The sequence below is a fragment of the Rhinopithecus bieti genome, unplaced genomic scaffold (genome assembly GCF_001698545.2).
Source record: "Rhinopithecus bieti isolate Rb0 unplaced genomic scaffold, ASM169854v2 scaffold_70550, whole genome shotgun sequence".
Lineage (NCBI taxonomy): Eukaryota > Metazoa > Chordata > Mammalia > Primates > Cercopithecidae > Rhinopithecus > Rhinopithecus bieti.
The window spans coordinates 810-13,137 of NW_016826791.1; the positions used below are offsets into that span (position 1 = coordinate 810).

The following is a 12,328-nucleotide window of genomic DNA, read 5'->3' on the forward strand; positions in this document are numbered from 1 at the left end:
TGGAAGAAAGGAAAAGAAAAGAAAGAATACTGGAAAAATGTGTTCCTTTCTCTGATACATTTCCTGAATGGGCAGTGAGTGGCTCTTGACGTAATGGGGTTTTATTAGTATATTAGTGTGCCAAACAAGATCCCTGCCTTATAAAATGTATAGAATTAAATTATTTTCGTTGGCGCATGAAAGACTAGAAAAGCTCAGTAACGGTGTATGATTCATTGTATGTTATCTCCAATTCTTCCCTCTTTTGTAGTGGATATCCAGCTTGGAGCTGCAACCGCCCCACCTGCCTTCTCAGGTTAGTGAAATGTTTACGCTAAAGCCAGATGGATGTATCTGATATCAAGAGTCCTTTGAGTGCTTTGACATCACAAAGTGAGGCTCCATTCCTTCGAAGCTTATCATTTACAAAGAACAAGCGATGCCAGAAAAAAAAAAAAGTGATGCCAACAAACAATGAGTATGATTTACTTAAGGGAGGATGTGAGGACATCACATCCACACAAAGGAGCAGGCAACAGCAAGTTATTGGGGTAAATGTCTTGCATCTGGGGAACCATAAGTTAAAGTAGTTCTATATTGAACTTTGAGAAAGATATAGTAAATATGAGAGTAGGAAGTAAAATATCCAAAATGAAATGAACATGGGTTAGGCAACACCACAAGTTAAAGAGCCATCCCTGGCTGGGCGCGGTGGCTTACGCCTGTAATCCCAGCACTTTGGCAGGCCGAGGCGAGCGGATCACTTGAGGTCAGGAGTTCAAGACCAGCCTGTACAACTTGGTGAAACGCTGCCTTTACTAAAAATACAAAAATTAGCCTGGTATGGTGGCTCATGCCTGTAATCCCAGCTATCTGGGAGGCTGAGGCAGAAGAATCACTTGAACCCGGGAGGCAGAGGTTGCGGTGAGCTGAGATCGTGCCATTGCACTCCAGCCTGGGCAATGAGCGAAACTCCCTCTCAAGAAATAAATTAATTAATTAATAAAGACCCATCCCCCACCCTGGAATAATGAATCTTCATTTGGTGCAGATCCCAAATCCTGTAAGAGAGCAATTCTCAGAGTCCACAACTCCCCCTTTCATCCAGGTGCAGTCTTTGTGAGGGAGAACCACCGGCAACTCCAAGCCAGGATTGGGGACCTGAAAGGGGTGCTCGATGATCTCCAAGACAATGAGGTTCTCACTGAGAATGAGAAGGAGCTGGTGGAGCAGGCAAAGACACGGCAGAGCAAGAACGACACCCTGCTGACAATGGTGGAGAAGAAAGGGGACCGGGCTCTGGAGCTGCTCTTCAGAAGCCTTAGTGAGAGGGACCCTTACCTCGTGTCCTATCTTAGACAGCTGAGTTTGTAAAGGGAGTCAGTCCGAGAGTGTGGAAGAGAGAATCCAGCGTTCTCATTGGAAATGAATGAGGAGAAATGCATCCTTGATTCCAGTGTCCAAAACAGAGGAGGGCTGGGTCACATTTGCCCATCACACAGGCTTTGGGGACAGAGACGTCACCTGGAAGATACCCACTGGCTGTATCCCCATGCCTTTCCCTCAAGAATATCTGAAGAAAGTAACAATAGTGCTTTTAAATCTTTTCTAACCATGGCTCGATATATGACTATTCCATCCACTGACACATTTCCTGAAGACCCAGAGCGAATAAGTCGAGGCAGTTGTGTTTATGCATGACAGGCTCTAGAAAGGAAAATTCTCCTGATGAACCTGAAAACCAACTATTCTGGACACTCTGTTTGATGTCTCACCATTCCACCACAAAAAGCAGGAAAGCTGACACAATCTCTCAATCGAAGAGACGCAAGGTATTTCTTAATGGTATTGGTTTTATACACGTTGTTCCTTTAACATTTTGTCTATTGCTGTTATTACTAGAATAATGTAAGTACGTTATCCTACAAGTACCCGGGAGGCGGAGGCTGCAGTGAGCCGAGGTCGCACCATCACATTCCAACCTGGGCGACAGATGGAGACTCCATCCAAAAAAAAAAAAAAAAACCTTGGGAAATTGCTATGTATCTTGTACTTTTAATCATTGAGTTTTGTATAACTCATTGACTGTTTCAATAGCTCTGGAGGAAAATGGCTATTAACGGATTTCCAGATATTTACCATTTCTGCCACTCTTCCTTCACTCTTGATTTTCCAAGTTTCACTCTGCAGTTTTCTTTTTTGTCTGAAAAACTTTGATTTGTAGTTCTTTTAGAGCAGATCTGATAGCTATGACTTCTCTTACTTTTCTTTCTTTCTTTTTGTTTTTTTTTTGTTTTGTTTTTTTTTGAGACAGAGTCTTGCTGTCGCCCAGGCTGGAGTGCAGTGGTATGATCTCAGCTCACTGCAACCTCCACCTCCCAGGTTCAAGCAATTCTCCTGCCTTTGCCTCCCGAGTCGCTGGGGTTACAGGCGCCCACCACCACACCCAGCTAATTTTTTGTATTTTTAGTAGAGATGGGGTTTCACCACGTTGGCCAGGCTGGTCTCGAACTCCTGACCTGAAGTGATCCGTCCACCTCGGCCTCCCAAAGTGCTGGGATTACAGATGTGGCCCACCGCGCCCAGCCATGACTCATCCTTGTATTGTAAGTAATTTTGATTTGTACCCTGGACATTTGAATGTTATGTTATGAGACTCTACGATTCATCTGTATTCAACACAAAGTGTCCATTTTTTTTAAGTCTTCTATGAAGTGAGGTTTTCATGTTAGCTCATCTTTAAAGTCTGTGCAGTTCTATTCTATCTATCCCGTGTGTGCCTGTGAGATCGGGCGGAGGTTGACCTGCTAGTGCAGGTCTCAGGGCCTTTAAATGTGAATTAGGATCACAGCAGTGGATGCCCAAGTTGGGGTTACGCCTCGGAATTCATAAAAGTCTTCATGGACTCGCTTTCTGCCGCTCCATGTGCTTTATTATTGTTATGCTGAGAGAAACGGCATTTTGTTGTTTTTCTATACCCTAACTTGAAGTAGAACTGAACTTTTGCATTTGAAGATTAAACACCATAATTTTATGAAAAAAATAAAAATATGTCGTTATTAAAACAAAGCAAGGTATATATTAATAAGAGTTTTATTGATTCATTTGAGTATGTGAAGTTAAAAATACAAGTCCATTAAAAAGAAGGCACTAGGCTTCTTTTCTAAGTGACGTGTGTCACTGAGAGCTGATCCTACCATTTCACTTCCAAAAGTCTTTTTCAGAAGATGGCATTTTAATTAATGTTAACACAAAGTGTACGAAATATATTAGTTTACTAACTCCACTTTTGTTATATCTTGACAAACTCTTTAATATCTAGAGACTAGATATTATAAAATTAGGACCCGTTTATCCAGTATATACATAATATATACAGTGTGGCAAAGATAAATGGAATGCATGCTGGACGCAGTGGCTCACGCCTGTAATCCCAACACTTTGGGAGGCTGAGGCAGGCGGATCACCTGAGGTCAGCAATTCGAGACCAGACTGACAATAATGGAGAAACCCCTTCTCTACTGAAAATACAAAATTAGCCGGGCATGGTGGCCCATGCCTGTAATCCCAGCTACTTGGGAGGCTGAGGCAGGAGAATCGCTTGAATCTGGGATGCGGAGGTTGCAGTGAGCCGAGATCCCACCACTGCACTCCAGCCTGGACAACAGAGTGAGACTCTGTCTCAGAAAAAAAGAGTAAAGACTCCGAATACCAAAGTTCCATTAACTGGCAAGTAATAGATCCAGGTCTACAACGCTCTATCTCCTAATGTTGTCTCCAGATTAATTTTTTTAAATCACCCAGGGGAGCAATCTGCAATGTCCTCTGGATCTGTGTCAACTCTTGTGTGGCAAATGACTGAAAGTTCAACTTCAGTGGAGTAAAAATATAGAGAGAGTGTCCTGGCTCTACTGAAAGCAAGGACAGGAGGTAGGACTGACCCCAGGGAGGCTGATCCATGGACTCCAAAAACACACAAGGAAGGAACGTTTCTCCAGGTGTCCACCCGGCCTTCCATGGTGTTGGCTCCACACAATACTCACATGAAGCTCACATCTCACAAGAGACGACCGGGAGGAGAGCAAGGGCAGCCTCTGATCCCTCCCGATGAGGAGAAGGCTCCTCGGGATGTTGTAATGTCTCGCAGACACATTTCCCATTCGGCGTATGTTTCCAGGAAGTCAGGGGAGCAGATTAAATTTTCAAAATCATGCCTAGAGGAGGGTCAAGATGGCTGGCTGGACACAGCCCGGAAGCACCACTCCCACCAAGAGAAACCAAGATATTGGGTAAGCCAGCAGACTTAGAGCAGATCTTCGGAGAGAAAACACCAAGAGTTGATACAGAGGCGATGCAGACACCAGGGCTGAAGAGCGAGGAACCTGGGAATGTGGTGTGGGGTGGCTAAACCCTAGGGCCAGTTCCCAGCACTGAAAGGCTCCTAGGGGAGGGTGAGTGAAGGGACAGAGAGACGGCAGGCTCTCACCACAGACCGCTGACGTCCCAGCTATAGGAGACCGACGCCTTCCATAGACATTTTTTTTTTCTTCTGAGACGGAGTTTCACTCTTGTTGCCCAGGCTGGAGTGCAATGGCACGATCTCAGCTCACGGCAACCTCCGCCTCTCAGCTTCTAACGATTCTCTTGCCTCAGCCTCCCGAGTAGCTGGGATTACAGGCCTGTGCCACCACGCTCAGCTAATTTTTGTATTTTTAGTAGAGACGCGGGTTCACCATGTTGGCCAGGCTGGTCTCGAACTCCTGACCTCATGATCCACTCGCCTCAGCCTCCAAAAGTGCTGGGATTATAGGTGTGAGCCACCGCGCCCAGCCTCCATAGACATTTTGTCAGAGACATGTGAACCAGAGCAACTCCATCTTGAGTAGGAGCTGGACAAAATGAGGCTGAGACCTACCCGGCTGCATTCCCAAATGGTGAAAACATTCTAAGTCACAGGATGAGACAGGAGGTTGGCACAAGATACAGATCATAAAGACCTTGCTGATGAAACAGGTTGCAATAAAGGAGCCGGCCAAAACCCACCAAAACCAAGATGACGATGAGAGTGACCTCTGGTCCTCCTCACTCCGACACTCCCACCAGCGCCATGACAGTTACAGATGCCATGGCAACATCAGGAAGTTACCCAGTGTGGACCAAAAGGGAAGACATGAATAATCCACCCCTGTTTAGCACAGCATCAAGAAATAACCATAAAATGGGCAACCAAGGCCGGGCACAGTGGCTCACGCCTATAATCCCAGCACTTTGAGAGGCCAAGGCAAGCGCATCACCCGAGGTCAGGAGTTCGAGACCAGCCTGGCCAACATGGTGAAACCCCGTCTCTACTGAAATAAAAAATTAGCCAGGCATGGTGGCACGTACCCGTAATCCCCACTACTCGGGAGGCTGAGGCACAAGAATTGCTTGAACCTGGAAGGCGGAGGTTGCAGTGAGCTGAGATCACACCACTGTACTCTAGCCTGGGCAACAAGGGCAAAACTCTGTCTCAAAAAAAAAAAAAAAAAAAGAGGGAGAGAGAATCTCTCATATACCATATTCCCTGTGGGAGATTTGGAGATTTGAAACCCATTCACAATCTTGGGTATTATCACATCTGCTTTTGTCCTCATGTGCTTCCTCCAGTGTGAATCCCACTGTAGGAAATGCTACAGGGCCTCACTGCATTTGGGAGGCTGTGGTGGGAGGATTGCTTGAGCCCAGGAGTTCGAGACCAGCCTGGGCAACATGGCAAGATTCGGCCTCTACCAAAAAAATAAAGTAACAAGCTAGCTGGACATGTTGACATGTACCTGTAGTCCCAGCTACTTCAGACGCTGAGGCAGGAGAATCGCTTGAGTTTGGGAGGTTGAGGCTGCAGTGAACTCAGATCACATCACTGCACTCCAGCCTGGGCGACAGAGCAAGACACTGAAAAAGAAAAGAAGAAAAAAGAGAAGGAAGGAAGGAAGGGAGGGAGGGAGGGAGGGAGGGAAGGGAAGGGAAGGAAGGAAAGAAGAAAAAGGAAAAAGCAAGTGAACTTGAATCTGATCAAGCATCCATATCTAACCACTAGTTTAAAAGAAATTCAAAGGCTAGAAAAACATGTTAAATGACGGCCAGGTGCAGTGGCTCATGCCTATAATCCCAGTACTTTGGGAGGCTGAGGCAGGCAGATCACCTGAGGTCAGGAGTTCGAGATCAGCCTGGCCAATATGGTGAAACCCCGTCTCTACTTAAAATACAAAAAAATTAGCTGGGCGTGGTGGCAGGCGCCTGTAATCCCAGCTACTCGGGAAGCTGAGGCAGGAGAATCGCTTGAACTCGGGAGGTGGAGGTTGCAGTTTGCCGAGATCATGCCATTGCACTCCAGCCTGGACAGGAGTAAAACTCCATCTCCAAAAAAAAGAAAGAAAGAAAGAAAAACATGTTAAATGACAATACAAGGATGTCATTGGCAAAACTGAAACCAAAGAAAATTTAACAGAAAAAATGACCTAGTTTCTACAATAACGATGTTTGAATGGGGGGTGGAATTAGATAAGTGGCAACTTAGAGTAACAAAGAATTCATACACACACCAAAAAACTTAACACACACACAAAAAAAACCTATTATAGTGGGTGATTTGTATCTCTATGCAAAGCAATAAAGTAAAAATAAGAACCAGGGAAATGACATTAACAGGGTATTTTATGATGTCCTGAATGATGATTGCTTTTAACTGTAAGAGAATATTTATGTAAGGGAATAAAGCATTTTTTAACTCTTCATCTTTTAAACATACATAGTGATTTTTTAAAGTTTTTATTGATTGATTGATTGATTGATTGATACAGAGTCTCACTCTGTCACCCAGACTGGAGTGCAGTGGCAAGATCTCAGCTCACTACAACCTCTGCCTCCTGAGCTCAAGCGATCCTCCTGCCTCAGCCTTCCAAGCAGCTGTGACTACGTGCACCACACACCTGACTCTTTTTTTTTTTTTTTTTTTTATGTAGAGACAGAGTTTTGCCATTTTGCCCAGGCTGCTCAAACTCCTAAGCTCAGGCAATCCACCCACTTCGGCCTCTCAAAGAATAAGGCACCACACCTGGCCATGATGTTCCCAATTTTCTTTAAAAAGATCCACCTAGCAGTGAAGGCATAGGTGAAACGGGATATTGAGGATACCAGAAAAGAAGCAGGTTATTTGTGGGGTTTTTTGAGGTTTTTTTGTTTGTTTGTTTGAGACGGAGTCTCACTCTGTCGCCCAGGCTGGAATGCAGTGGCACAATCTCGGCTCACTACAACCTCTGCCTCCCGGCTTCAAGCGATTCTCCTGTGTCAGCCTCCCAAGTAGCTGGGACTACAGGCGTCCACCACCACACCCAGCTAATTTTTGTGTTTTTAGTAGAGACTGGGTTTCACCATGTTGGCCAAGCTGATCTCGAACTCCTGATCTCGTGATCCGCCCACCTGGGCCTCTCAAAGTGCTGGAATTACAGGCGTGAGCCACCGCACCTGGCCAAGAAGCAGGTTTTTGAAGGAACAGGATGAGAAAACAAGGAAAGGAAGCACCACTGGAGGAGACGAAGACCGAGAGACAATAGAAGGGAACTGAACACCTACAACCACTAGAGGTCGCAAGAGGACTATCCTTTAGCGCCCTGAGCCCAGCCCTGAACCAAGGTTTAACAGGGTTCTCAACTCCTTGGACTTCTTCGGTCGTAATTTGGGAGCCTCCAAAAAGGACAGCCTGAAACTACCTGCAGGTAGTTTATTTGGGGAAGAGATCAGAAATTTTCTTAAGCCACATTTTACTTTTTTTTCTTTTCTTCTTTTTTTTGTTTTTGAGACGGAGTCTCACTCTGTCTCCAGGCTGGAGTGCAGTGGCACCATCTTGGCTCACTGCAACCTCTGCCTCCCGGGTTCAAGCAATTCTCCCGCCTCGGCCTCCCCAGTAGCTGAGATTACAGGTACGCACCACCACGCCCAGCTCATTTTTGTATTTTTAGTAGAGACAGGGTTTCACCATGTTGGCCAGGCTGGTCTTGAACTCCTGACCACAGGTGATCCTCCTGCCTCAGCTTCCCAAAGTGCTGGGATTACAGGCGTGAGCCACCATGCCCAGCCATACATTTTACTTTGTAACACTACATACCATGGGATACTGTTCAGACTTTAAAAGGAATGAAATTCTGATACACACATGCTTCACCACAGGTGAACTTGGAAAACATTGTGCAAAATTACATACGCCAGACACAAAAAGGCAAAGGTTGAGTGATTCCACTTCTAGGAGATCCCTAGAACAGCCAAATTCCTAGACACAGAAAGTAGAACAGAGCTTACCAGAGACTGAGAGAAAAAGGGAATGGAGTGTGATTATTTAAAGGGAACAGAGTTTTAGCTGGGAAAGATGACAAAGTTCTGGAGATGAATTGTGATGCTGGTTACACAGCGATGTGGCTGTACTTAATGCCACTGAAGCATACACTTTAAAGTGGTTCACATGGAAATTTTTGTGATGTATATTTTATCACCGTAAAAAAATGCAACTGGGGTAGGTATCAATCAATACTAGGCAATTTAAGCTTTATGGTAGAATTTCAGTACTAGAGTGAAGAAAGACAGTGCATAAAAAATAAATTATTTAGGCCAGGTGCGGTGGCTCCACGCCTGTAATCCCAGCACTTTGGGAGGCCGAGGCAGGCGGATCACCTGAGGTCGGGAGTTCGAAGCCAGCCTGACCAACATGGAGAAAATCTGTCTCTACTAAAAACATAAAACTTAACCAGGTGTGGTGACGCATGCCTGTAATCCCAGCTACTCGGGAGGCTGAGGTGGGAGAATCACTTGAACCCAGGAGGCGGAGGTTGTGGTGAGCTGAGATTGCTCCATTGCACTCCAGCCTAGGCAACAAGAGTGAAACTCCATCTCAAAATAAATAAATAAATAAATAATTTAATTGACCAGATAGGGATTCCCAGCACTTCCTTCTGGCTGGGCTGGGCTTAATCTTTCCTCCCAAAGAATCAAAAGAAAAAGAGAAGCAAGCCAGGCGCGGTGGCTCATGCCAGTAATCCCAGTACTTTGGGAGGCTGAGGCGGGCGGATCACGAGGTCAGGAGATCGAGACCATCCTGGCTAACACGGTGAAACCCCGTCTCTACTAAAATACAAAAAAAAAAAAATTAGCCGGGCGTGCTGGCGGGCGCCTGTACTCCCAGCTACTCCGGAGGCTGAGGCAGGAGAGTGGCGTGAACCCAGGAGGTGGAGCTTGCAGTGAGCCAAGATTGCGCCACTGCACTCCAGCCTGGGCGACAGAGCGAGACTCCGTCTCAAAAAAAAGAAAAAGAGTTGCAAATCAAGGCTTGCTGGGGACCCTCAAAAGAAACGAAACGATGTAACTCGAGTAGAGGTTAAAGGTTTTATTCAGCTGATTTGCATCAGGGCATCGGAAGATCAAGCAACTCCCGTTTAAGCAGAGTCAGGGTGGGAAACTGAGTCTGGGTCCTGGAGGTCTGGGTTTAGGCAGTCATTTTGGGTTTGGTTTGGTTTGTTTGTTTTGAGATGGAGTCTTGCTCTGTCACCCAGCCTGGAGTGCAGTGGCGCGATCTCAGCTCAGTGCAACCTCCTCCTCCCAGGTTCAAACAATTCTCCTGCCTCAGCCTCCCGAGTAGCTGGGATTACAGGTATGCACCACCACGCCCAGCTCATTTCTGTATTTTTAGTAGAGACAGGGTTTCGCCATGTTGGCCTTGAACGCGTCACCTCAGGTGATCGCCCACCTCAGCCTCCCAAAGTGCTGGGATTATAGGCGTGAGCCGCCGCGCCCGGCCAAGGCAGTAGTTTTAACTGCAACTTGCGGTTGGAGGTCTTTTTGTCTCCTTGGGAGGGTTGTTGGTGCAATCCCAATAAAGGTATTTCTTTTTTTTTTTTTTTTTTTTTGGAAACAGGATCCTGCTGTGTCACTCAGGCTGGAGTGCAGGGACATGATCACAGCTCACTGCAGCCTTGATCTCCCAGGCTCAACCAAACCTCCCACCTCAGCCTCCTGAGTAGCTGGAACTACAGGTGTGTGCCACCATGCCTGTCTAAATTGTGTGTGTATATGTGAAGACGAGATCTCACTATGTTGTCCAGGCTGATCTCAAACTCCTGGGCTCAAGTAATCCTCCTGCCTTGGCCTCCTAAAGTGCTGGGAATTGTAGAGGTGACTCACCATGCCCGGCCAGAGCAGTATTTCTGAGAACAGTTTCTGAAAACTGTCTTGAATGGTTAAAATAAGAGAATGACCAAAGTATGATTTTTTTTTTTGAAACCGAGTCTCACTCTGTCGCCCAGGTTAGAGTGCAGTGGCACGATCTCAGCTCACTACAAGCTCCGCCTCCCGGGTTCACACCATTCTCCTGCCTCAGCCTCCCAAGTAACTGGAACTACAGGCACCCGCCACCACGCCTAGCTAATTTTTTGTATTTTTAGTAGAGATGGGGTTTTACCGTGTTAGCCAGGATGGTCTCAATCTCCTGACTTTGTGATCCGCCCACCTCGGCCTGCCAAAGTGCTGGGATTACAGGCGTGAGCCACCACACCTGGCCAAAGTATGACTTCAGGAATTCACTAGCAAGCAGTGTGGGTGTTTGGATGTGAGACTTGAGAGAGTAACTGGAAAGCTGGCAGAGAGCAGCTCTGCCACAGCCTGAACTCTCCCTGTAACTGTCCAAGTCTTTAATATGTTTTGGAGTCCAGTAGTTGAGGCCAGTAATTCACATGCGTAGCTGGATAAAGCAAGATGATAATATTCTCACAGCGAGGGGGACTACACTCCATGTTTTTATCACAGCAAAACATACGTCACTCAGGTAGTAAATTTTTTTTTTCTTTTTTCTTTTTTTTTTTTTTTGAGACGGACTCTCGCTCTGTCGCCCGGGCTGGAGTGCAGTGGCCGGATCTCAGCTCACTGCAAGCTCCGCCTCCCGGGTTTACGCCATTCTCCTGCCTCAGCCTCCGGAGTAGCTGGGACTACAGGCGCCCGCCACCTTGCCCGGCTAGTTTTTTGTATTTTTTAGTAGAGACGGGGTTTCACCATGTTAGCCAGGATGGTCTCGAACTCCTGACCTCGTGATCCGCCCGTCTCGGCCTCCCAAAGTGCTGGGATTACAGGCTTGAGCCACTGCGCCCGGCACAGGTAGTAAATTATGTAAGTGTTTAAAATCATTTTAGGCCAGGTGTGGTGACTCACACCTGTAATCCCAGCACTTTGGGACACCAAGGTCGGAGGATCGCTTAAGCCCAGTGTCAAGCCTCTGAGCCGAAGCTCAGCCATTGTAACCCCTGTGACCTGCACATATACGTCCAGATGGCCTGCAGGAGCCAAGAAGTCTGGAGCAGCCAAAAAGCCACAAAAGAAGTTAAACAGCCAGTTCCTGCCTTAACTGATTAACCCACCTTATGACATTCCACCATTATGACTTGTTCCTGTCCTGCCCCAACTGACCCGTCGACCCTGTGACATTCTTCTCCTGGACAGCGAATCTCATGATCTCTCCACCATGTACCTTGTGACCCCCTCCCCTACTGACAACAGATAATCAGCTTTAACTGTAACTTTCCACGGCCTACCCCAACGCTATACAGCTGCTCCTCTCCTGTCTCCTTTGCTGACTCTCTTTTCGGACTCAGCCCACTTGCACCCAAGTGAATAAACAGCCTTGTTGCTCACACAAAGCCTGTTTAGGTGGTCTTCTATACGGACACGCGTGACACCCAGGAGTTCAAGACTAGCCTGGGCAGCATAGTAAGTTCTTATCTCTAAAATAAAATAAATAAAATAAAATAAAACAAAATAAATAAAATAAATGCCAGGTGTGCTTGTACGCACCTGTCGTCCCAGCTACTTGGGAGGCTGCAGTGAGCCAAGATTGCGCCACTGCACTCCAGCCTGAAGGACAGAGCAAGACCCTGTCTCAAAAAAAAAGAAAAAAAGAATAAGAAAAGGAAAAAAATAAAGAAGGGAGGGAGGGAGGGGCAAAGAGGGAGAGAGGAAGGGGGGAAGAAAGAAAAGAAAGAAAAGGAGGAAAAGAAAGAGAAAGAAAAGAAGAAAAGAAAGAAGGAAAGAAGAGAAAGAGAGAAAGAAGAAAGAAAGAAAGAAGAAGAAGAAGAAGAAAAAGGAAAGAAAGAAAAAGAAAAGTAAGGAAGGGAGAAAGGAAGGAAGAGTGGGAGAGAAAGGGAAGGAAGAAGGGAGGGAAGAAGAGAGAAAGAAAGAAAAAAGGAAGAGAAGAAAGAGAAGAAAGAAGGGAGGGAGGGAGAGAGAGAAAGAGAAAAAAGAAAGAGAAAGAAAGAAAGAAGAAAGAAAAGAAAGAAGG

The 12,328-nt window shown here is 46.2% G+C and overlaps 1 protein-coding gene across 4 annotated transcripts in view; it reads left to right on the forward strand.

The window, feature by feature from the left end:
• Window positions 1-248: 248 nt before the first annotated feature.
• ZNF114 (zinc finger protein 114) overlaps window positions 249-12,328 on the forward strand; it is a 38,453-nt gene continuing 26,373 nt past the window's right edge. The window contains exons 1-2 of one of the 4 annotated variants that reach the window (XM_017863640.1): window positions 249-295; window positions 1,088-1,811. The gene's annotated coding sequence lies outside the window, so the exon portion shown is untranslated. Of the gene's footprint in view, window positions 296-481; window positions 531-1,087; window positions 1,812-9,989; window positions 10,038-12,328 lie in introns of those variants that run through there. The other 3 variants (XM_017863638.1, XM_017863639.1, XM_017863641.1) reach the window with 3 other exon arrangements.